The following is a 25,550-nucleotide window of genomic DNA, read 5'->3' on the forward strand; positions in this document are numbered from 1 at the left end:
AGATGAAGGAGACAATATATTCATTCTTTCAGATATGCAGTCAATTATTTCAATTACACAAACATTAACCAATCAAGAAATATTCAGAAGTTGCAACATTTTTTTTTTAGTTATAGTTTAAACAAAAACATTAAATCAACATCTTATAATCATATCTTTAATGAAGGTAAATTGGTAAACTAATTTCATACTACCTTGCCCACGCCTGTCCCTCCTGTAAAGAGCACTGGTTTTTGAACAGAAAGTAACCGCTCTAGGAAGTAGCCATAACGTGCTGTGTCCACAGTGGGCACCATCATTTTAAAAAATGAAATTGATTTGTCAAATCGAAAGGATGAGACAAGACGTTCCCACAGATCCATTCTCTTTGAGTCCACCTCAATGTAATAGCTCCATAAAGGATATGTTCCTGGCAGCTGAAAGGTTATATTAATAATAGAGAAACACTCCATCTTGCAAATAATTTCAATGTTCATAACTTCAGTATTCTTTTTAAGGACAACATAACATCAAATTTAAACAGAACATGTTGTCATTTCAATAGTACTTCAGCAGTGCATCTAGAATGCACTACATCTAGACTTCTTTCCAGCTACTAGATTACTCAATGAAGTAAGCTATAAGCAAGCATCAGTATTCAAAATGCACTCAAGACTCACGTCTCTGTATCCAATCAAAAAAACTATTTTTTATGCTTATAAAGAAGACTCCTTGGTGTATGTTTTGTTAATTGTTTTCTACTATCACTACCAATGTAGTCTTTTACTAGATGGGTCTAGTTTTTAATAAAGTCAATAGGTTTAGTGAGTAGAAGAAATATACCCAGTTCTTTAAGGTCCAAATTTGTTGTTATATTATCCAACAATGAAATCAACTCTGAGCCAGTTCAGCACTAAATTGAATATCTGATTGAAACTATCAACACATAATATTGTTTCAGTTACCTTGGCATCTTGATTTTCATCAAATTGTTGTCGTATAAACAGATCAAAAGCATCTCTGTACTCATCATTGAGGTTACCCCCAAGAGCCCAAAGGTAACAAAACACAAAGATCTGGCACAGAAATCGAAACATCTTGGAGGATTCTAGTGACCAGTCAAATTGACCAAGCTTGTAGAAGAAAATGGCTTCAAGCAACTTACAAAATGAGTTTATTTTGCTGATATCTACCTGGAAAATAAGAGTACAGATCTAAATGTTGAGAATTCTTAAGTCCACATTGAAACTAATTTGTTCTTACTGGTATGGATATAGTTCTTTAAGATACTTTGTATTTAATGCAACATCATTTTTAAAAAGCACTGGAATCTTTCTTGGCACCCTGATGGGTCAACCTTAGCTAATAGCATCTGCATGCTTTTATCATTACATTATTCACTACTTTCCATCTCTATCCATTTAACAGTGTAATGATATAATCTTGAAATTCAAAAAGGTGAATACACATTATCATATACACTGCACAACTTTTTTTTTTTGGTTAAATAATTAGAGTTTAAAAAACATTTTGTTTCATTTTCAATATGAATAAATGTGTTGCCAATTATGTCTTAGTAACTCTTAAGCATAGCATCTATTACAATGTATTACAATCTATTACTATGGACACTTTGACCCCCCCCCCCCCCACCCCTAAAAAAATAGAAATGTTATGTTTATGTTAGGGCAAAAATTGTGAAAAAATTGCTACTTTTTCACATTTCTAGGACAATTCACACATAAAGGTGTTGACCAAACTTAGTGTATAGGTTCCCTTTTTTTTTGTTTTAACATTTAAATGTCATAATTACATCAACATACAAAAATTACATTTCAAAATAAGACAAATCAACACACATTATCAGAAATGTGAATCACTTAATTTAAATGTAACTAATTTTGATATAAGTGCATGAAAAAATAAGTCTTATATTGGTGGCCACTGTTTGTATTGAAATAGGTATAAATGAAATATGATTGGTATATATGACTTTCAGTTTGTATGAGTTTAAATAAGTTTTAGTTTATATCACTAAAAAAAGGTAGGCTAAATATGACTAAGTGTAATTTTAACAAATGATTATTTTCAGTACGTAATATGAACTAATAATGGACTTGGTCTCTTAATAGAATGATCACACAAAATTAAAATACTGACCTGGTTCATTGTCTGAGTACATTTTTTGGAGACAAATCTTAGACCATCTTCAACATAGATTTCAAAGAGTTTGAGAAGATAGGCAGGAGCCTCCGGGGACATATTTTTACCCCATTTATCAAGCCATGTTTTAACAAATGGTAGCCACTTCAGTTCATCTGGGTCAACGTAAACCATTCCACACCTTCAAATGTGACAATCATCATGAAAATATATTAAAATCAAATTAAGATCAAGTTTTAAAACTAAGCAACAAAATTTAGACAAATTTAATTTGTGTAGCCAAACTGTGGTTATTAGATCCATGATTGATAGAAATATACAATGATAACATATTTGTAACAATTGGATGCTGAGCCAGACTGTCAAAGTAAAAGTCTTTCCTGGCATTACTATACAAAAATATCCTATTCAATTACAAATCTATATCTTAAACTAAAAATGAAGAAATGCAATCAGTAGCAAGCACCTGCTGACTGTCGCGGGTGAAGCTACGGCAAGATCCTGCACCTCAAAGATCATGTGGATGTAAGGTGTAAATTTGATTCTCTCACTATTGGCTAAGCAAAACATTTTGTTGTCGTCTAACACTGTGTTCATGTTCTCTATCCATAATCCACAGGGCCGTCACATACTATCCACTGATGATCTTTGGTTGTGTCCTAAACAGTTCAAAATAATGCCAAATGTATTCACAGGCTAGTCACAATAATATACATTTACACTTCATACTCATGTGAATAATGTAACCTACTATTACACTTATCGTTAAGTAAACAATATATTCTAACACTTATCTTAATGCAAATTTTCTTGCAAATTTTCAAACTAAATCTAACTGCTAAACTCTTACGTTGACACAAAACCTGACAGTCAGTCCCATCAGCCCATCTTTCCACTCGAGCATTTGTTTGTCCACACCTCCATATAATTCATTCATAGTAATAGATTTTGGATTCATAACATACACATGAACTGTTGATAGAATTCATTCTGTACACCTTGATTGTACAAACTGGTCAAGGCTTTTTCTAGAATCTAATAAAACAAGTCATCAAAACTTTAAAACATTTTTTTGCTTAAATAGATAGGGTTATTATATATTTAGTACCATGAAAATGAAGAAGAGACAGACAGAGAAATCGATGGGAGGACAACATAAAGAATGGACGGGCCTGCCATTGAAAAAGGTTCTAACTAAGGCAAAAGACAGAGAGGAATCGAGAAAGACAGTAGATGAATCTTGCCATGGTGCCCCAATGGTCCAACAGACTAAGGGATAGGTAAAGGTAAATTGATTTAGAATTAAAATACATATTATACCTATTCTAATGTTGTCTTTTCCAATGTAATTTCAGATCTGATGCTTAATCTAATGCCTTAATAAGGTTGAAGCACAAACACTACACAATACACATTCACCAAACTTTAGACATTGGCAATTAATCTTTTCATTCACAAAAGATGAAAATTTTTTTTTAAATTGTGTAAAAAAATATTATGAACAGAATGAAAAGTGTTTAGGTTACAAGCTAAATAGTTAGGAAGGAACTGCACCAAATAACTAGCAATGAGTCTGACTACCCTACCAAACATCAGGGGTAGGTAACAAAGAGCTCAGATCATTTAAACAACTGCACAACAAAGCCTGCCAGGTGTCAAAATTTGTATTGATTCTTTTTACTTTCCAAATAACTGTCTTTTATTTTCTTTTTTCATTTTAATGATGCTGTTAGAATATTTTCAAAGAAAATTTGACAACAGTTAATAATTGTTTATTTTGGTTGAGTAAAAAATTTCAGATAACCCTTTAGCAGCTGTATGCATTGTAAGACATAATTGCCTTAAAATATCAATGATTCTTAACCTACACCTACATAATGAAAAAATTCAGAAAACTCAGAATCTGTCCAAAATAGCTAAAACAACACATGTATTTTTTACATCTAACAGTCCATCTTTAAATGTTCTAAGTGTAAAAGATAGTCTTTAATATATTTTAACTCTTTCTCTCCTACTGACGATACCAGCGTTGATTCCACCAGAATGTGGTAAATAATTATGGAGAGAAAGAGTTAAATTTGTTCAAATTGTTATACATAATTCCAAGGGAGGAGCCTTTTTTATTTCTGGTCTTTGTCTCACTGGTGCCACAGAGAAAGTTGATATTGAATGTGTTTAATTATTGATTGTTATTAACTTTCTATGTATAGACCTAAGAAACAAGGTCATTGTACAACAAAAGGACATAATGTGGATAGATGACTATATATTTTTTTTAAATGCTAGCAGCAGATCATGTCCTTTTGATGGATTCCTTATTAAACTCTGCTTTTTAGGCCCTGGTTCAAACTTTTCAAATGCAAGAACATAAAGTCATTACTTTAAAAAGTAAAAAGTAAAAAAGTTGTAGAGAATTGTGTGAGTCCCAGAGTGAATGAAAACTTACACGTTTAAGATTTACATACCTATACACTACAATTAGAATGGCTACAAATGTAATACAATACCCTGTAAATTGTGGTCTTTCCACCACAGTTGGTCCAACTAACATAACACCATGTCTGACAATCATAGTCTCCAAGAACTGTATCACTTTCACAACTTGTGTGTCCACCACTTGGAGCTTCATTTCTAGTTGGATGTTCATGATCTCATCTTTCAGCTGGCCAGAATCATGTTCTGGTATGTTAACACCAGGAAAAAGATCTGAAAGTATGGCCTGCAAAACATTATAAACCATTCAGTGAACAAGTTTCATAACTATTTCTTCACATTATTAATACTTTTTTTTATTCCACCCAAAATATAATTTTTTAAATTTTGATTTATCTGTAAGAAATATTCTGTTTAATGCTGGTGATAAAACCATAAGAAAAACTTTCCACAAATGAATTGATAATTCATAGATAACAATATGTTTGTCTAAAAACTAATTAAAAGCTCAAGCTCCATGTAAGTAAATACACATTATTAACATGCAATATGAGTGATAATTTAGTTTATGGCATAATAATAATATACAGTTTTTACTATTGTATGGTTCAGTAAGCTTATAGTCAGAAGTAGGGCCTACATGAATAGACGTAGTGGTTTATTAATCAACAGAGTGATTTATCCATTCATCAAATGGTTCACATTTATTACAGGGCTTAACACTGTGGTTTTTACTTCATCTTTCTTTTGTTTTGACATTTGTTAGAAGAGTTTATATATATAGCTGTTAGTCTTTTATAACAGTTCAAAGCATAAAAATAAACAAATAATAGTGATACTTATACTAATAATAATAATAAATGAAAAAGTAAAAACCGAGTTACTTGAAACAGTTTAGCATCGTTGAACAAAAACTTTGGAAGATTGCTATCACGAAGCGCTCGAATCAGAACTACATCTTCCGGTTTGTCAGGATTCTGTCTTTTTAAACTGCCAGCCATAACCAGGACAGATTTAACAGCTCGCATACCTAAAACAAAAATGTGTACATTATCATAAATTTGCTTTTTACCTAAATGAAACATATAAGCACATTTTATTTGAGTGTGTACATGTCTTTAGCTTTAGGATATAATTATTCATGAGTGTCTACTATTTTCTAGGACATTATTATTTATGAGTGTGTACTTTTTTTCTAGGAAATACTTATTTAAGAATGTGTCAAGGTTATTACCAAAGTCATAATGATCTTGTTGCGAGAGTTGTTCACTACACAGTTTGTACATTTGAACCATTTTCTTGGCTAATGTTCTGGAGGACTCAAATCCTTCTGAGTACAAGATAACTTCAGCAATCAGACCTAAAAGAAAAGAAGCAATAAAATATTGCCAGATTTTTGAACTGGAAATAATTTATCTACAAGGAGTCACTTTGTACAGGAGTGACAATAGACTACATATAAACTTCATCTGTAAGTTGATAAAAATGATATATAATAAACACTACAGCTGCATACATAGACTAAAAGAAAAAGAGAACACATAAGGACTAATAGCATTCATGGAAAAAGCTTCATTTGTCTTACACCTGAAAATAAATGAATATTGAGAGGAGATGAAAAGAATTAGCCCAAGTTCCCATCATCTGGATAGAGAAACAATATAGCAAATCTAGCATAATATCCAAGCCATCTCAAATGACAGAGGCTGAGAAAGAAATAGCATGTGATACCAAAGATAACAATAATAAAACATCCAAAAAGATCACTCAACTTTGTACTGGTTCATAGGTTTAGGTTCTATTTTTGTTGTCTTTAAATAAATAAATCTACTAAGGAGTCAATCTTTGGCTCGAACCATGCAAAGTAAACAACAAGACAATGGCCTGTTCTGCACAATGCTTCTATAGTTTGTTCAGGCCTCCATGACAGGCATCACATGTACTTGCAGATTTGGGCCTTTTGGGATTTTTCTAAACACTTAGCCATTGTTGTACTTGTGGCTTCTGAATACTACTAAGGAAAAGACATTCTAGATGTTTCATCCTCTTACCATAATCTGGTACCATCATTGATATAGGTCTAAACAAAGCCTGTAAATTATCAGGTAATTCTGTCCGTCCAGCGTAACCAGGATTCATAGTGATGAAGGCTGCACATGTATGAACCAGTTTGATCTCACCCCCTTCAAACATGAACCTATTGAGCTATAGAGGGAGACAACATAGAAAACGTTGTTCTTACCAGTCTAGTAATCTAAAGAGACTAAAGAGAGAGACAATTTTTTTATTGTTTTTAACACTAATCAGGTTAACCAATTTCATTACCGAATCTTCTTGACCATAACCTACACGGAAACATACATGCACTACATGCAATTACCAAGCTTCTATCTAGGGCTTTTAAAACTTAGAATAAACGCACCCACCTCTCAAACCATCACTAAAACAGAGGTAATGATAATGAATAGTCAACAGTAAATAGGAAATAATGATTAAGACGATCTCAGGACTATATTAATATACAGTGTGATGTCAAAAAAAAAATATATATGAAAGTTTTAAATTGCAACATGAGAAAATACAAGAAACTGCTTAACACACATACAATTTGGAAAAATAAGTAAAACAAAAACACTGCCCATGATGAAATAATGATGTCTGCTTATGATGAAATATTGCTGTGTTATTCTGATGAAATATTTCTGTGTTCATCTAATGAAATATTAGTGTGTTTTTCTGATGAAATAGTGTGTTATTCTGATGAAATATTGGTGTGTTATTCTGATGAAATATTTGTGTGTTATTCTGATGAAATATTGGTGTGTTATTCTGATAACTCTTTGAAAGATTGATTTTGTTTCGCTTTTTAAACCAGAGTGGCTGATTTATTCACATTTACATACACACTTGTATCTACTGATTATAATATGGAAAGTTTGCAGTAGTATTTAGTATAAAAATTCCAATCCCATTATTCAAAATCTACAACTTAGAGAAGTCTATAGACTTGTGAGGAGCAGAATAAGTTGAATAAAATTATAGGAATGAGGTACATTTTCTCACACTGATCTTTGTATTTTATAATGATGGATATATTGGAGTTAATATGGTGTCTTTATTTACTGTGCCTTGTACAACTGAAGTTATTTATTTCTTAGTCTGCAACACTTTTCATAAATAATAATGCCAAAAAAATAAGCCTAACGATGTACGCCACTTTTTCTAGAGAACAATGTTTTAGTCTGATTAATTACATTGATTGTTTAACTCCCTTTCCATATAATATTTTTAAAAAAACACTCTTCTTTTAGTAGGCAATAATGGAGATTAATAAAGGACTAGATTGAAACACAAGAGGCAAGCATGTAGGCCTGGAGTTTCATGTCAAAAAAACAAACAAACATGTAGTCCTTGAGTTTTACGCCAAAAACCAACAACAAAAAAACATGTAGGTCTTGAGTTTCATGCCGAAGTGTAATCTAATAAAGGTAAACTTTCATCTGGGTCGTTAGACCTAATAAAAACACGAGAAATCTTCATTCAGAAACCTAGAACCTAAGTATTTACTTTCATGCACAATGTTCGATATGAAAATATTATTTTCTCATTAGATTCCTTTGCTAATAATTTTTTTTGTCTTTATTACAGCTTATTCTATATTATGATAACCAGATCTAAGTAATTACATTTTGATAAAAGTCACTTTATCTTGATTAGTCATTATTTTATTTATTTTCAGGTAACACTTTTTAATCGACACTTTCTTTGGTGGTAAGACATGCTTCATATTTGCTGCTTTAGCTTCATGCCTATGTTACTTTTGAATCCTGCCTTATCTACTTTTGATTCCTACCTTAGCTACTTTGGCATTTCTGATAGTAATAAGTTGTTGAGCAATAACAGATAAAACTTCAATATTGATTCGGTTGAACTCATCAAAACAGCACCAGGCCCCTGACTGTGCTAGCCCAGAGAAGAATCCTCCCATCATCTGGAAGAATACAATGGAAATTGAAACTATCAGTTATGTTACAATAACATAAAATTTTAACATCTAATAATTGCTCAATAAAACAGTATTTAATATAGCTGAAGAAGTCAAACCATAGAGTTATCATTATCATCATTGACAGACCTCTGTCCTAAGATGACTATGGCTATCCCATAGAGCCTTCCTTGTTAGGGCTATAGTGCCCATGCATACTATGTAGAACCTGGTAGTTCCAGTCTTTTCCATTTAACTAGCTAGGTCAGCTGAGATCATTGCTACATCATTGCTGCATTACTGCTACATGGCTGTTCAATGAATGTCTCTCTACCACTTCTCTACACATGGTGAAGTCTAGATCTATGTCCATGTCTTCCCAAGCATTTATATGCTCTTCTATTCATATTGTTACAATCTCTCCTCTACTGCCCAGGCTCTCTTCAAACTGCACCACACGACACAACGAACTCAAAGAACCTCACAACTCATCAGGGCTCCAAAGTAACAGTAGCAATTTAATTTCAAATACATTACAAATACTGTACGGTTGGCAACAACATCACACTAACTCGTCTGGTCACATTGCGAGGTAACGTGAAGTCCAGTCTTTCTAACACACTCGCTCTTATATAGAGTCTCTACTGGCCTTCTAGAATGGGATGGAGCGTTCTTGGCCACTCAGAATGATCACAATCACCATGACTTGCCTGCGTAATATTTACACACAGGTCGTTGCCGAACTGGCGTGTACTGTCACTGGTCACAGTTGACCGCTCATCCTGCGCTGGACTGTGGCGATTTGAGTAGGCTAAAAACACACAGCACTACCCCCAACTGTGTCACCACCAGGTTTACAACAATATGATTTGATGCATTCTGAAAGCTTCATTTGTACATGATGATCACACCTTTATCATCAAGATAGTTAAGCAACTATTTTCTTTTTAAAAGTAGGGATCAACACAAAAGTTGTTTTTTTTTTTCCTTTTGATCACATCCACTTGGCAGAGGTGGGGACTTGTTTCACATACATTGACCATGTTTTGTACTCAGAACGCATGTATTGTAGACTTGCATCTTTTTGGGGTGAGTTTTAGTTTTATCAGACTTGTGAGACTAGTCTAATGAAAATGGAAGCAGCCTTCCCTTCCAATAGCATATTAAGGATTACATGAAGTTTAGAACACTAGAGCATCGCCAATAAAAACACACACCAAAAAAAATATAAATCAAGAGAGGATTAATTTATTTCTGGTATAGAATCTTAAAATATATTGTGTTAATATAATTATCTAAGTCACTGAGCCTTGTGGAGTCTTATGTCATTCAGTTCTGTAGTGTTTATGTCACCCAGTCTCATCAGTCACAACAATATGTAAGCCATTAGCCATGGTGTTTTTCAATGAAAGTAAGCCTCTTTATACCATTTAGCTATGGTTTGTCTGCCCCTCAGCCATGGTGTCTCTGCCTAAAGGCAGCACGGAAAACCAACTCCTAGATACCCCCTCCCCCCACAAATGAGATTGGACCAAAAGCGCTCTGAGCATGCTATAAGCATGAAAGTAGCGCTATATAAAAGGTATAATAATAATAATAAGTCAATGAACAATTTGAACTAAATATTCAATATTCACTAATTCAAATAAAGTCTTTATAAAAGAAACATAATTATATTTAAGGTCCTAATCACCTTATAATCCAAGCTGTCTGAACAATTAAACACTACACACCATATAGCCAAAGCTTTAGCCAAATCTTTAGTTGTTTCAGTCTTTCCAGTACCAGCTGGACCTGCAGGTGCTCCACCTAGATCAAGTTGTAGGGCTCCCATAAGGCAGAGATAACATCTGTCCTATGAATGAGCAATGTGGCATGTATAGAAAACTAAAGATAAAGATGGTTGCTGTTTTAATGCATAAACCAGAAAGATGAAACTTATCCTTCTAGGAGGAAGAAAGAATTTTGTCAATGTCTCTATGATTGTGCTTTGATTGTGCTTATAACTATTTGTCAAAAAGTAACATCTGGCATCACTTACAGACTTTGAGCTCCCATTCTACTAGATTACTAACGAATAAGGTACTAATATGTTCATCATAAAATCTTCAGGCTAGTACTGAGAATTTACAATTAAAAAGTAGGGATCTACACAAAAGTGGTAGCTGTATTTTTTAAAACTAAAAGCATTGCTATTAAGTTTATTTAAAACTAAAGAATTTATTAGCAATTAATTCTGTTGTGTTCAGTAAATTTGTTAAACGTGTTTGCCCAGTTAATAATCATTGATGTAATAGATATGTCAACTTAGTTATTCAATTATTTTATCTTTTTAATTCAATAGAAATATCCACTTGAATCCTCAAATAGTCAGCTAGGCATGTTCTGAAAATTAGTCAGGTCATGTCATATTATTCAAATGTTTTATCCTGACATTAATTCAAATGTTTTATCCTATCAATTGATCAAACAAATATGCCTGTCACTTGGAAAAATATAAATAGTCCAACGATTTGATTTTTGATTTGAGGCACATCGGCACAATTTAGGCCATGTCGAGCCTGCAGTCCCTTAAGGACTACTCTCTCTCTAAACAACAAGGGCCAGATTCTATACAGTCATATCATTAAAATCAAGGTCTATTCACAGTTAAAATAGTAAAGGTAGTAAAAATTTAAATATTTGGTAAAAATCTAATGTAAACAGTGCATGTTCATAAATCAGATCTTCGTAGATAGCCCCACTTCCCGAATAAAGTCATATCAATAAACTTACAGTCAGAGGTGTAATCACTAATCTAGGACAGGCTCCAAGGTACTCATAGCCATAGGTGTAGACAGCTATTGACATGCAGACAACACAGTTACCACTTCCATATTCCAATAATATCTGAGTTGTTTTTGCCAGTCAAAACTTAAAAGTTCTGATACCTGTTAACACAAGTTTTGTAGTTTCCTCATTTAACAAACAAATGAAAGAATCCCAAGGAGATTGAAATGGAATAAGACACAGACTGAATTCGCAAAGACTTAGTAGATCAAAAGAAATGCCACACCAAAAAAACTTGGCTAAAGAGATTTTAAAACTGCCAGCAGCTACAACTTACAACTAGACATATTTATAAGACATATCTCCTGTAGATTGTAAACGTTTCCAATGCACAAGCAATGTTTCTATTCACATACAGAGAGAAAAATATTTTTGTTTTTTGTTCCTAGCATTATACAGAACCCAGAAAGATTTTTTATTTACATTCAGATGATAATGACATGGACCTAAAATGACTAAAATGAGTCCTATAGTTACACCATAACCAAAACTATTCTTTCTTTTTAAAAACAATTTTTTGTCCCCAAAACACAGTTTGTAAAAGAGAATGAATGAAACTGTAACTTATGATTTTTCTTTTCTATCTTTTTAAAAAGAAGATCTTGTATTTATTTAAATGATGTTGTTGTTTTTTACTATTAAGTCTTGAGTGCTGGCAATCAAATCATTAAATAAGAACAATCTGGTATAAACTTTGTCACATGTAAATTTTGAGTGAGTCTGGTGTGAATGTACATTTTGGTTTCTTATAGTTATAATGTTTTTTGTTTGGTGTAATGCACAAATTGTAAGACAAATTTCCATACGGATAATAAAGATTATTATTATTATTATTATTATTATAATTATAATTAACCACATTTGGGACATTCATGATTTTGTCATTTTTACAATGGATTACCATTTCAAAATTCCATTTGACTGATTCCATTTGACTGATTAAATTTGTAAAGCTTTGATTTATTCACAGGCATACTATTTTTAACAAGATTTTAAAGCTTTTGGTCATCTCAGGGCTGCATGTAAAGCAGCCCATTAATGCACATTTCACCAGTCATCTTTTAAGAATTGTTCTTGGTCTTTGTTGAATGAAGCAATATGCATTTATGAATGATGTCAAACAATGTGATTAAGCCATCAAATGGAATTTAATTATATTAGGAAGATTAAAAAGTTTACTGTCTAAAATGTCTGACCTGTTTTTTCACCATTTCTGAAATTATGTCCCGTGCATGAACATTGATTGTAATAAGAGCGCAGAGTGTAGCTCGAGCCAGTTTAGGAAGTTCTCCTCTCACTGCCCCAGCTAGAAGATTTAACTCCTGTTGATAGATTGATAGAAAGTCACTTTGAAATTACTGATACATTTTAAGTGCTGATACATAATGGTAGAAAAGATAAGTTTTGTGAAATATAAAATCAAATAATTTTTTACTGTAAAGCTTCTTTGTTCAAAGTCCCTCATTCCCCTGATAACTGTTCGAGAGTCTCTAAGAATAGCTTTGACATCAGGGGTCCACATCATTTCACATATAGTTAGAACAACCTAAATACAAATTTGATATTCAATTAAGAGCAATACTAAAATGGGTTAGCTCTGTTATATACAAAAGTCTGAGGTCAATATGAGATTAATTATCTTACTTGTCTTTGTTCTTTTCTTGACAGTCTTATAACTTAGCACAGTCACCTAATAGCTCGTCCTTATAACTTATAACTTAGCCCAGTCATCTAATAGCTTGTCCTAATAACTTATAACTTAGTCCAGTCACCTAATAGCTTGACCTAATAACTTATAACTTAGCCCAGTCACCTAATAGCTTGTCCAAATAATGAAACATTTATTCTGCTTTTCTATAATTTGAATTGCTAGTACCTATATTCTTCTACTTGTTTATAATTTCACAAATTAAATTTGTTCTAACAGTCGATTATTTGTCCAATTAGTTAATTATGTGTCTTTGTACTCTATTATTTAATGTACCAACATCTAGTGTCCTATTAATTTATAATTAGCCCTCCTAGTTTATAATTTGTCCTTTACGTCAAAGATTTTTCTGAGAATCAATACTTTTTGTTATTGCTTTCATGTTCATTGCATGCTCAATGTACTATGGTCCAATCTCTTTTGTGGACCAGTGGAGGGGGGGGGGGCATAGAAACAAGTTTCCCTCCTGCTTTTATGCACTCAGCAAACATAGCTCTGCTTAAGTCCAGATTCAAACTTGAGTCCCCATTGATTGGTGGCCAAGCCATAGCTCAGTGGTTTTGGCCTCTCAGCCAAACATCACACCAATTTTGTCCAACTGCTTTTGATTTGTTTTAAACGCATCAGACATTTTTTTTTCCAAAATGAAGATTATTAGTTAAAGCCTAAACTTAAATTCCTGCAGCATGGCAGAGACAGAACAAAGGTGTCTTTAATGGTAGTGTAACTAACTGTCAAGTTAAAAAATGTTGAACTTCTCTTGATAAACTAGACAAAGCTGTGAAACCTAAAAAATATCTTATTTTATAGCATAGATTAAAAAAAGGGCATTCTATTATATAGACATAATAAAAAAAAATTGTTTTCAAAAGAATAGTAATAGTACCCATCATTTCTGCATTCAAACTAATTGAATGGAGAAATTCTAATACTTTTCTCAAGCTAACACCAAATAAAATGACATACAAAAGTTATTTACTTACTTGTGAAGCATTAGACATAATCCAAGAAAGAAATGACATTGTCTCATAGTCTTTGATTGACTTTTTGCACAATCGTCGTATGCTGGCAAACATGGCTTCTTCCACTTTTCCAAGCCAATCTTCGACATTACCTCTTGCCTTCAAGCCCTATAAAAAACAAATGAATTGTAGGTAAAAAAAAAAAAGATTTGTTCCATAATGTAGACTATTTCCATAATTTGGGGTAAACATTTCTTCTTTTCGTTAGACTCTGCTTTGTTGAGTCATTGACAAAGTTTGATTTTGAAGCCACAACCTCAATTTATTCTCATTGTTATTGTCCCTAATACCAATATTAGTAGGCTTATAGTTGCATTTAGTAGAAAGAAAATATAATGTTTAAGGTCACAATCACATTACATTTTACAATGACAAAACATAACTCTCAATTTTTTGTTAAGTAGTTCTTTACAGAGTCCATAATAAAATGTATTTAATGGCAATGTCTTTGATTCTGAAGATTCAGGGTGAACACAGTGGTTCTCATGACTTTGCAAACCCAATATTGACCTGCATATTTTGCCAAATCTAATGCAGACAAAGCCTGGGTTTATTTAAGTTTTCTTTTTGTCTTCTGCACCTGTCTTTGGCCACATTATTAAATATAAAGCTAATCAGTTTCTGTAACAGATCTATGTTTTAATAAAAAGTATGTGTAATTCCTAAGCCATAAAATCCTAAACAAAAAAAAAAAGAAGCTACTTACTTTGCCCAATCCAATTTTCTCTCCTTCTGGTGATATCATGCTTAATATGTCATTTGTAAATTGAATCTCCTCCTCTGCAATAAAAAAATAAATTTAATAACTTACTTGTATTTTTTTCAAGCTTTTTCAAGTTGGAAAATATGAAGACACTATTAAGCTACTATAAATATACCAGGTGGAAGTCCCTCAACCACAGCAAACTCTAGTCTGTGTATAGCATCAAAACATTTACGTAAATGTGGTTGCACAGCCAATGGGTTTCGAGTCTGTGCAAGTATCTCAAGTAGTTCATCATTGGAGAGAAAGTAGAACCTTAGAAGAGACAGAAATTTATGCCGTCTACAAATATTATATGGACAAAAATACAATCTAATCTCTTCTAAAAAAAAACAGTAGCTCACTTTCTTAGCTATTACATCTATAGGTAACTCAAAGCTCCCAAAGGTGTTGTTTTTTTAATATTCTGCATTTTCTAAATTTTGTTTAAATGAGAAAATTGGACCAAAAAATTATTTAAATTATAAAACAAAGGAAGCATTCTATTTGGGAAAAAAAATTCAAAATTTAAATTGCTTGTGAATATTCTAAAATAAATCTTAAGCTAAGTAATTGTTTTTTGAAGAAAATTTCTTGACATAAAGAAGAGACATTTCTTTAAATAAAGATTTTAGTGTACAGTTTGTACCTATGTGTTAACTTAATCATTCATGTAGTGTTAGGATATGTTAATTAGAGCATTAACCAAGTCATTGATTCTATTAGTGCATGTAATCTAACCTAAAGCTTAACAATAATTTCTGTCTATAGCTAAGCTTAAACCTTGCCTTGGAAATGTAACACGCTTTGTTTCCAGGTAGGCTTCAAGACATTTCAGAATTGTATCCAATAATTCATTGTTATATTCAAATGTTTCCCAGAGACCTGTAAAGATGTCATTACTTTTAATGCAGAAATGTTTCATTTAAATATTTGTTAATGTTTTGTTCAAATACTTCCTAAAGTTACTGAAATAGAAAAAAAAAAAAAAAAATGTAATGACATTTTGACACCTTCAATAGAATCAGACAACAGATTTCTCAAACCCTGTTCCTACATTTTGATACTTGCTCTACAATTTAAATGGTTGCACTACACTAATGAACTTGAAGATTAAGAGCCATAATCATAATCAGTAATATATATATATACAATGTAAATATTACCATAGCTTTGATTATATCAATGAAATAAATATTTATTATGTAGGGCTAAGAAGTACAAATTGAACTGAAAACAAACCTGGCTGTGTTCCATTACGTATAGCTAGAGGAGTTTTCTTTACTCTCCTCATAATTTCCTTGTAAGATCTGTCAACTTCAACAAACAGTTTGGCCTCCACTGGAAGCTGCCTCTGAATATCAGGGGCACTAAAAATTGATTCTAAATATAGCCATGTCCTCTGACAGTTGATCCATGATTCCTGGAAAATAAATCTATTTCATAATGAGATGGCACAATTAAAGACAGGGGGAAGAAACTGCAATCCATGGAACAAGGATCTAGGATAGTAGTATAATGAATTAGGATAAAATGGGGTAGCAAAAAGTTTGATAGAATAAAAGACAGTTTAAATGGATTTAAACTGTAATGGAGGTCTGTGGCATTTTACGTCTCGAGAAACGATCTTTTCCATTCGCATCTTCTTGTGTGACTTAAGAGGCCAATCCTTGACTTTTTTCAAAGACATTACTGTCAGAGATGGAGTGACCTCTCCATTGCTGGGGGAAAGCCTGAGCGGTAAATTTGCGAGTGCTGGGCTGCCCACACGTCAGCACACGCCTCTCTAACGGAGGTAAGAGGTGTTGAAATAGACAAAAAGCAATTGAAAAAAATAGGACCTTAATATTTTAAGAAAATAAACAGGATTTAAATTGTATGTAAGAAGGTATAAAAATAACAATAACATAGTTGGAAAGTAATTCAAAAAAAAAAAAAAAGAAAAAGAGGACGGGATTGAAGAGTTATATCAGTGTTTCCCAACTGTGTTCTACGAGGTCTGAATAGGTGTTCCATGAACTACTGGAATAATTAACTAGTAGGCCTAACTCTAACCTCTCTTAAAAAATAAGCAAAGTGTTCCTCTAAATACTCAGAATGTAAAAGTGTCCATTTATGAAAAAGTTTGGAAAACATTGAGTTAGATTAACGGAAGTGTACACATTGATCTTTCAGATCTTGCAATCTATAGAGCAGATGATATAAAGTTCATCAGTTTCTCTGTTCAGTACTTAATGAGGGTGTCATGTCACCAGCACAACAAACAACTCTCTTTACATTTCTCAACGAATGAGTTAGAGTTGGGTGGACTCTGGTGCATCATACATAATTCAAATTCCCAGTCTTCACCAAGATTTGAACCAGAGACCTCTTGGTTTAGAAGCCAAGTGTTTCACCAATCAGCCACCATGGCCTCTGAATATCAACTGGAAAACCAAAAATATACAGAGGCAACAAACATGGTTAATACAGGGCAGGAAACTTAATAAAATATATATTTAACATCGGATGGAGGAACCCTTGGGAGAAACAACAAAGTGAAAGACTTTCTAAACTTTTAATACTTCATTACGAATAATAATAATAATAATCTTTATTATCCGTAAGGAAATTTGTCTTACAATTTGTGCATTACACCAAACAAAAAACATTATAACTATAAGAAACCAAAGTGTACATTCTAAACTTCTAACTACTTACCAAAGTCTTATTAAATAAACAGACTAGCTGCCCATTCTTCCACTTTGATTTTAATGGGACCTACATGTCTTGATGACTGAATGGTCTGGATGTTAATGTTACTATCATCTAACAGTTGTTGAATCTCATCTGTGCTCCCAATTATATAGACATCTTTCTGATCTTTGTAAGGCAGTACAGGGAACTCCACATGCTTCCAGGCATCCACCACCTGAACAAGATATTGAGACATAAGTTTCCTATTGTTTTAAGTGGAATTTACCAAAACAATGAATTACTTATTGTAAATTTATCTTTTTCAATGTATTATTCTACATGTCGTCGGGTATGTCTACTTACATTAGCACAACACAACATGTATTAAAATTCACTGATTCAAGTCGACTTAACAGATATACATTTATTAAAATAAAACAACAGTTCATAATATACTGGAAATTTCAGCCATCAAGAAATCACATGTAATATTTCACATAAACTGATAATGTAGTCCAAGAGAATTCCTCAAATACTTATAACATCTATCTTCTACTATGTCCATGGCGTCTACTGATTTCTGACCATGTGGTCAACTCTCAGAACGAGACTTATTACCCACCATTCAACTGTGGACCCTTGTTTCCCACGTGAAAAATAATAAACACTATAAATCATTGTATTACGTGATTCCTGACTAGTGCATGTCACGATAGCTATAAAACAATAATGTGACACTAATCAATACCATAGTCACTAACTTTAACATAGAGTGTGCTTGCTAAAGTAAGGTCTCCAAAAGGTGTATATGAAGTCACCAAAGTTGGTTTTTAAAAAAGTCAATAAGGGTGGTTAAAATAAGGTTGTCAAAGGTGCTTTAAAAATAGTATCATGATGCATTCATTAGCCTACTATAAGAATTATGAAGTAGTCAACAATCATGATTAGAATTTGGACTAAATGTAAAACACTTAAAAATCTAAGATAATTTTCATCTTAATAATGAATTGTCTAAATAAAAATGACCAAAAATGGTAGATCTATAATACTAGTGTTAAATTACTTTTTTAAGAATGGCTTCCAGAGCTGCCTGTGAGGACGCCATGCCAGCTATCTCCATCATTTCTTCAGACTTGTCAAATGCATCAATCTCAATCAACAGGCCAAGTGTTAGAGGCTCATCTTTGATAAATTTATAATTCAATGCTTCCTGGATCAAGTCCCAGTGCCTTTTTTTAAGATGTGGGTTTCTCATGTCAGTTATTACCTGAAGCTGTGAGTACATGCAATAACAAAAAGTTTTTTAAGATGTGGGTTTCTCATGTCAGTTATTACCTGAAGCTGTGAGTACATGCAATAACAAAAGTTTTTTAAGATGTGGGTTTCTCATGTCAGTTATTACCTGAAGCTGTGAGTACATGCAATAGCAAAAGTTTTTGCTTGACCATTTTTCAAAAGTAAAAATAAAATGAATTCAAGAATTGTACAATTTACCAGCAGTCTAGTTAACACACCACTTTTATAATGAGAAGAAAAAAAAACTTTAAATTTTAATTGTGCTGTTCAAATTTTGGAAGTCTTATCAAAAAGAAATTTGCATTTAAATTTCATTGAACTTTATTGTTTTGTACCTTACACTAGCCTGCAATCACTCTCTGATTCTATATGTTCTATCAACTTCCGCCCTTTCTTAATATTAAACTATTCACATTTAGTCAACTGTTGTACTTTATATTTTCAATGTTTAATTTTAATAGACCAATTAAATAACTCAAAATGTGTGAAATTTATAAGACTGCTTGAATGTGTCCTACAACTTCCTAAATGTAGGTCTACATGACTAGATTGACACATGGGTATTGGTCTACATGACTAGATTGACACATGGGCATTGGTCTACATGACTAGATTGACACATGGGTATTGGTCTACATGACTAGATTGACACATGGGTATTGGTCTACATGACTAGATTGACACATGGGCATTGGTCTACATGACTAGATTGACACATGGGTATTGGTCTACATGACTAGATTGACACATGGGCATTGGTCTACATGACTAGATTGACACATGGGTATTGGTCTACATGACTAGATTGACACATGGGTATTGGTCTACATGACTAGATTGACACATGGGTATTGGTCAGATTTGGTCTACATGACTAGATTGACACATGGGTATTGGTCTACATGACTAGATTGACACATGGGTATTGGTCTACATGACTAGATTGACACATGGGTATTGGTCTACATGACTAGATTGACACATGGGTATTGGTCTACATGACTAGATTGACACATGGGTATGGGTAGAATGTAATTATTTAATTATGTCTGCAATAGATATTAAGACGCTTCCTCCTGCACCTCTCTTTTCCCGAATTGTGTAAGTATTCTGAACTATTTACGAACTTCATATGGCATTACTGAAATTTTTTTCTAGTAGAAGAATGCCCCCCAGATATGGCAGGCTAAAGGAAAATCAAATACCAAGGGGAGATCAAAACCAGCATCAACCTTAAACAAGGGATGAGTGGATTAGTCATGTAATACTTTCCATTGTCTGGAGAAAGCCTCAAGAAATAATTGGTTTTGGGAGAAGAGATGGGTGCCACCAAGGCCTACCAAACCCAATAACATGCCATGACAATGAAACCATTGAAAATCTCAAGCTGCCAACAATAACCTTACTTTGTACTGAAATGCTACTGAGACACACTCTAAAACAATTTATATTGTGGTAACAACAAAGGAAACATCCAAAAGTATACCCGAAACCTAGTGTGACAGAGCTAAAAACTTCACATCTAAATGTATCATGACAAAAATATTTTATGTGTTAATTAAAAAATCTAAATGAAGCAAACCTAATTGAGGAATTACGCCTCTAATAAACAGAAAACAAACACCTACTCTCTGTTTCATAACTTCAACTTTCTTCTTCAACAGGCTGACCACATCATTGGGTGGTAGACCTTTCTCTAGCATCTGAACCGTCTTCAGGTATTTCATAGTGGTGGAGGTCACCTCCTCTGGTTCCAAGTTCATGAATGGAACCTGGTAGCACACACAACCAAAGGAATAATTAATACACAATTCTAAAAGTTTTTTATTGTTTTATTGCAAATATATATATATTTTTTTATTTAATCTTGTTTTTTTTTTTGTGTTTAAAATCTTATAAACTACAGCAATATTTGCAATATGCATGTCTAATATAATGATTTCAATAAATGCAAGCAATGACTTGGTGCTAAACCTAGATATATATAAAACTTAAAAACTTAATGTAAAAAATATTAGGGCTTACAATTATTATTATTATTTAAATAAACAAGGGAAACATTGGGACAGTGCACCTAACAGTGAAGTGCTTAGATTCTTAACAGTCATATGCAGACATTCATTTTATAGATTACCCTTTTCACATTAAGGGTTTCCTATATGTAGCAGTAAATCTTTTTATTTAACAATACAATGGTTTTGTTTTTAGACAGCTTTCCTAATTTTCATTTGAAACAGAATTATCTTTACAAAGACATCTGATAAATGAAAGACACTGCAGCGACCTTCTTATTAGAACCAAAAAGAAAATGCATCTGCCACTCGTTAATATCTATCCTTGTGACTTTGAATAGATGAACAGCTGCTCCACATGTTATCAATGAACTTAAAATGTTTTCTAAAGTCTGGTCAAAAGTCAGTTTATTGTGTAGGCGTATGTGCATGTTATAGGGAAGATATATATATATATATATAGAGAGAGAGAGAGAGAGAAATTACTGTGCTACTCCATTTCATTGCTCTCCCATATTTAACTTATTTGAGATTTAAATATGACCAGCAGATAAACCTGGAGTAGGCGTGTAGCTGAAATAGTGTTGTATTAGGTAGATAGGCCTGGAGTCAAATTATTATATAAATAAGCCCATGAAAAGTGCTGTATTAGTTAAACAGGCCTGGAGTGAAAATAGAGCTGTATTAATTAAATAACACTAATACAGTTAGATTGGCCGTAATGCGAGCCATGATAGGGCTGTATTAGATGTGCCTGGAGTTAGGATAGGGCTGTATAAAACTGTATAAGTTTGATAGGCCAGGAGCCATGAAAGGGCTCTAGTTTATTAGTTAGATTGTCTTGTAGTAGATATAGTACTAGTTGTACTACATCTAAAGTTCTATTCTAGGTTATTATAGATCATATGATTAGTCATTAGATTGACTGCATCAAAATGTTACAATCAGTGTTGAGTCAGTAACAACGAAATTCATTGAAATGTATTTCTATAATTCTAGACTAATAATTAATAAATACTAAAATAGTAGATCTAATTACCAATAGGCAATACTAGATTCTAGTATAATACAATAATGGTAATATTAATAGTCATAGTGAAGTGTAATAGATCTCTAGGTCTAGCCAGCCTAGGTCTAAGCAGGGAATTGGCCAATCGACTGGCTAGACTAGAGACTAGATCTAGACTAGAGTCACTAGACTGACTAGACAAGATCAGATTAGATTAGACAGTAAATGATTAGTGACTTTAGACTTAGTCTGATTAGATCATTGGTCCTCTAGTTCTAGTAGATCTAGATTCTAGAGTATTCTAGACCTAGACCTAAGACTACTCTACTCTAGTCTAGAGAGTAGAAGTAGACGTCACTTAGACAGTAGAGTCTAGTCCTCTAGTTCTAGACTCTAGGAGTCTAGTTAGATCTAGATCTAGAGATGTAGCTAGATCATAGAGAGGCAGAGACTAAAATCTAGGCTTTTCATAATTATGACATTATGATACTAATGATCGATCTAGTCTTGTGAGGGTGTAATTTTTGACTAAGACTTTCGGTGTTGTTTTTATAAATATTGCTATCGCCACTCACATTCAATGATAACGTAGCTAGAACTGCACAAATGTTGAACATGTGTAGCAGACGCCATGCTTGTTTATATTACTATCTGTGACAGATTCTATATATAGATCTAGATATATATAGATTAAAAATATAGATTAGACTTCAAGGAAGAATTATAAATACGGCCGGATTGTGATGCAGGCCAAATATTATTTATTACAACATTAAAAATAAAATCGAGTATCACATAAGTAAAGGTTTTGTTTTTGTTCTAGACCTAGCGCGGCTAGTCGCTAGAGCTACATCTATTAAAATGATCAAATACTAAATGAGAGAACATTATCATGGCAACTTTTTAAAACAGACTGCCACTGGCTATGGTCTAATACAGTGATGCTCAACCGAATTCGACCTGCGGGCCATTTTAACTTTCGACACGCGTGTCGCGGGCCACATCAATAAAAGGTAAAATAATGAAATCCAAATTCTCCAAAAACTATTTGAAAATATTGGATCTAGTATTAATTAATGGGATATTTAAAGTCATCATTTTTTACGCGTCTAAAAATGGGTTCATTTCTATACTTAAAATGTGAGCGACATTGTAGCTACCTTTATCACCAACTTATTTTCTTGTCTCTTTTTGGTTAATATTCCCATCGACCCTCCAATCTCTAGGCGTAGTTTGACCAATCTCTAGGCGTAGTTTGACCAATCTTTTATACGCGGCTCAAACCAAAAAGGCCTTCATATTTGTTTTATAATGCCGCTGTATATGTTCTTGTTTTTGAAACAGCCAGACTTTCTTTACAAAACAAATATGCTGGCTAATTATCATGTTCCACAAAAAAAGATCCATTCACTTTTCTCGGTAGATTCCCATTTCATAAACTCATAAACGCACAATCGTTAAAGGTCATGGTACCAATCCTTCCGACATAATATATAATAAATATTTTATAATATTATTTAATCTAACGTATTTACATTGGTAACTAAACATGTACACAAATCGCGTAATTATCAATTTCAAAAACTCGGGGTTGGTGATGGAGGTGAAGCAATGAGCGGAGAATCATCTCTACCTCCCCCCTCCCCTGAATCATTATATAATGACTCTTAATTGGGAGTCTTTTTTTTTTTGCCACACATTCTCATGATTATATTTTTTTTCCCCGTTTTGTTTCAGGTTTTCTTTTGTATCATGAAAAGTAGTAAGAATCGTTATATTTATTTTTAGATCAACGATAGCCCATAGCCTAATGATAAAATATCCGTTAAAATTGTTTAATTAGGTTCAAAATTAAGGTTGCTAAATAAAGAGTGCCTAATTTTCTGCCTTTTCAAAAAGTGTCTAATTATCGGGTGTCTAATTATCGGGTGCCTAAATATCCGATGCCTAAATTTCCAGACATCCATGTTAGCTTAAATAATAATAAAAATAATAAGGTTTGTCTTCGAGTCCGAATATTAACGAGGAATGCAACATTTCTCGTGGATACACAGTCCCAGCTGTGACCTACATATTTTGCATAACAATTGTTCGCCGGTGGTCGATTAGATTTTCTATATGCGACGCTAACACTCGATGCTGGGTACATCAAACTCTTTAATAACACATAACACACAATAGGAGCTTGCTTACCGACGGGAATAGCTCTATATACAAACACATAAACACAATGTCAACATCTTTATATTTTTCTTTCTCTTATTCTCTCTCTTTCTCTCTCTCGTCGATCGGTATGCTTTGATTCTACTATCCTCCCTTTGTTTCTACAAAACTTTATTTAAAAAAAAACAAACGAAGATAGCGTTACTACAGAGCAATTAATCAATGGCGTCTCAGCATTGCACGGGACCCTGGGCGAGTACCAAAAGGGACACGAATATTTGTACGATGGACTAAAGGTGACGAAAGATTCGCTTTGTGGTGGGGCTCCAATCTCTCTCTTTCTGTTTCCCTCGAAGCCTTAAGATTGTGGTGGCAAAAGTACAAATAGAATGTTTGACCAAAAAAAAAAAGTTCAGACCCGTCATAATTCGGTTATATTTTTCTTTTTTTTATAGAGGCTATAGCCCGGCATGATCTCACTTAAATCCGGCCCTGAAAACAATGGCCTTTACATCATCTGACTTACAAATGGTGAGGTCTGAAAAGATACTTTTTTTAATACGGTACTAAAGACAAGGGAGAGAAAGCATGTTTGCTTTCATTGAGTAGTTCCACAAATTCAGTTTTAAAAAAAAAAAGTCTAATTATGCTTCCTACATGTTTTACTTTTGTTTATTTCCACATTATTATAACATGTAGTTGATACAAGTTTAGACCTGACCCTGAATTCTGAGATCCAGCTAGGCGCCCACTATCTCGGGGACTTTAAACCAGTCGTGCAGACCGACCTCCGTCTCTATTTCGTAGTGTTGACCACCCGCGCCCTTTTTTTTTCGCCGCACACAAATGAAGAGATGGGGCGAGAATGGATAAGTAGGCCTATTGCAACAGTGGGCATCTGTTCATTAACAGCACATCAATCTCTGGTCAGGTGTGTTGTGGGGTCACGGAGGTCACGGTTGTGGCAGCGAGCAGTGAGAAAAGGTTACATCATACGAGATCACCAGCTGCTTGCTTCATAGTAACTTTATACATACCCATCTCTTTGCCTTTGATTCCGAAGATTGTGTGACTAAAGATGAATTCCCATTTAACGTGGCAAAGCAGACCCAGTTGCGACCTGCATATTTTGCCACAACTTATGCATAAAAAGCAGGTTCTCTGAGGCCTACGTTCTTTTTTTTTTTTCGTCGACTGCGCCTGTCTTATCTGATGAATTACAGACGTTACTTCAAAGGAAAATTGCGCCCTTTGAGAATCCAGTTATCTAGTTAATTAGTGATTTAGTATTTTCCAAGTCATTGCTTTTCCTGGCTGATTCAGAAAACCCATTCCATGCTCTAATAGCACCATTGAAGAAGGAGCACTTGTACACATTTGTCCTAGCACGTGGAACAAGTAATGTGCTTTACCCTGCTGTCTTTCTGAGTATTTTATTTTGTTTTCAGAAAACTTTCAGACAAGATAATTTTTATTGATTCAATCAAATGGAAATTGTTTGTCTAGAACTGTCTTTGACCACCTCAAGTAACT

The 25,550-nt window shown here is 33.3% G+C and overlaps 1 pseudogene; it reads right to left on the reverse strand.

Moving 5' to 3' along the window:
- LOC106060745 (dynein axonemal heavy chain 6-like) overlaps positions 1 to 22,495 on the reverse strand; it is an 83,888-nt pseudogene extending 61,393 nt beyond the window's left edge.
- Positions 22,496 to 25,550: the final 3,055 nt, after the last annotated feature.

Source organism: Biomphalaria glabrata, chromosome 5 (genome assembly GCF_947242115.1).
Source record: "Biomphalaria glabrata chromosome 5, xgBioGlab47.1, whole genome shotgun sequence".
Classification (NCBI taxonomy): Eukaryota; Metazoa; Mollusca; class Gastropoda; family Planorbidae; genus Biomphalaria; species Biomphalaria glabrata.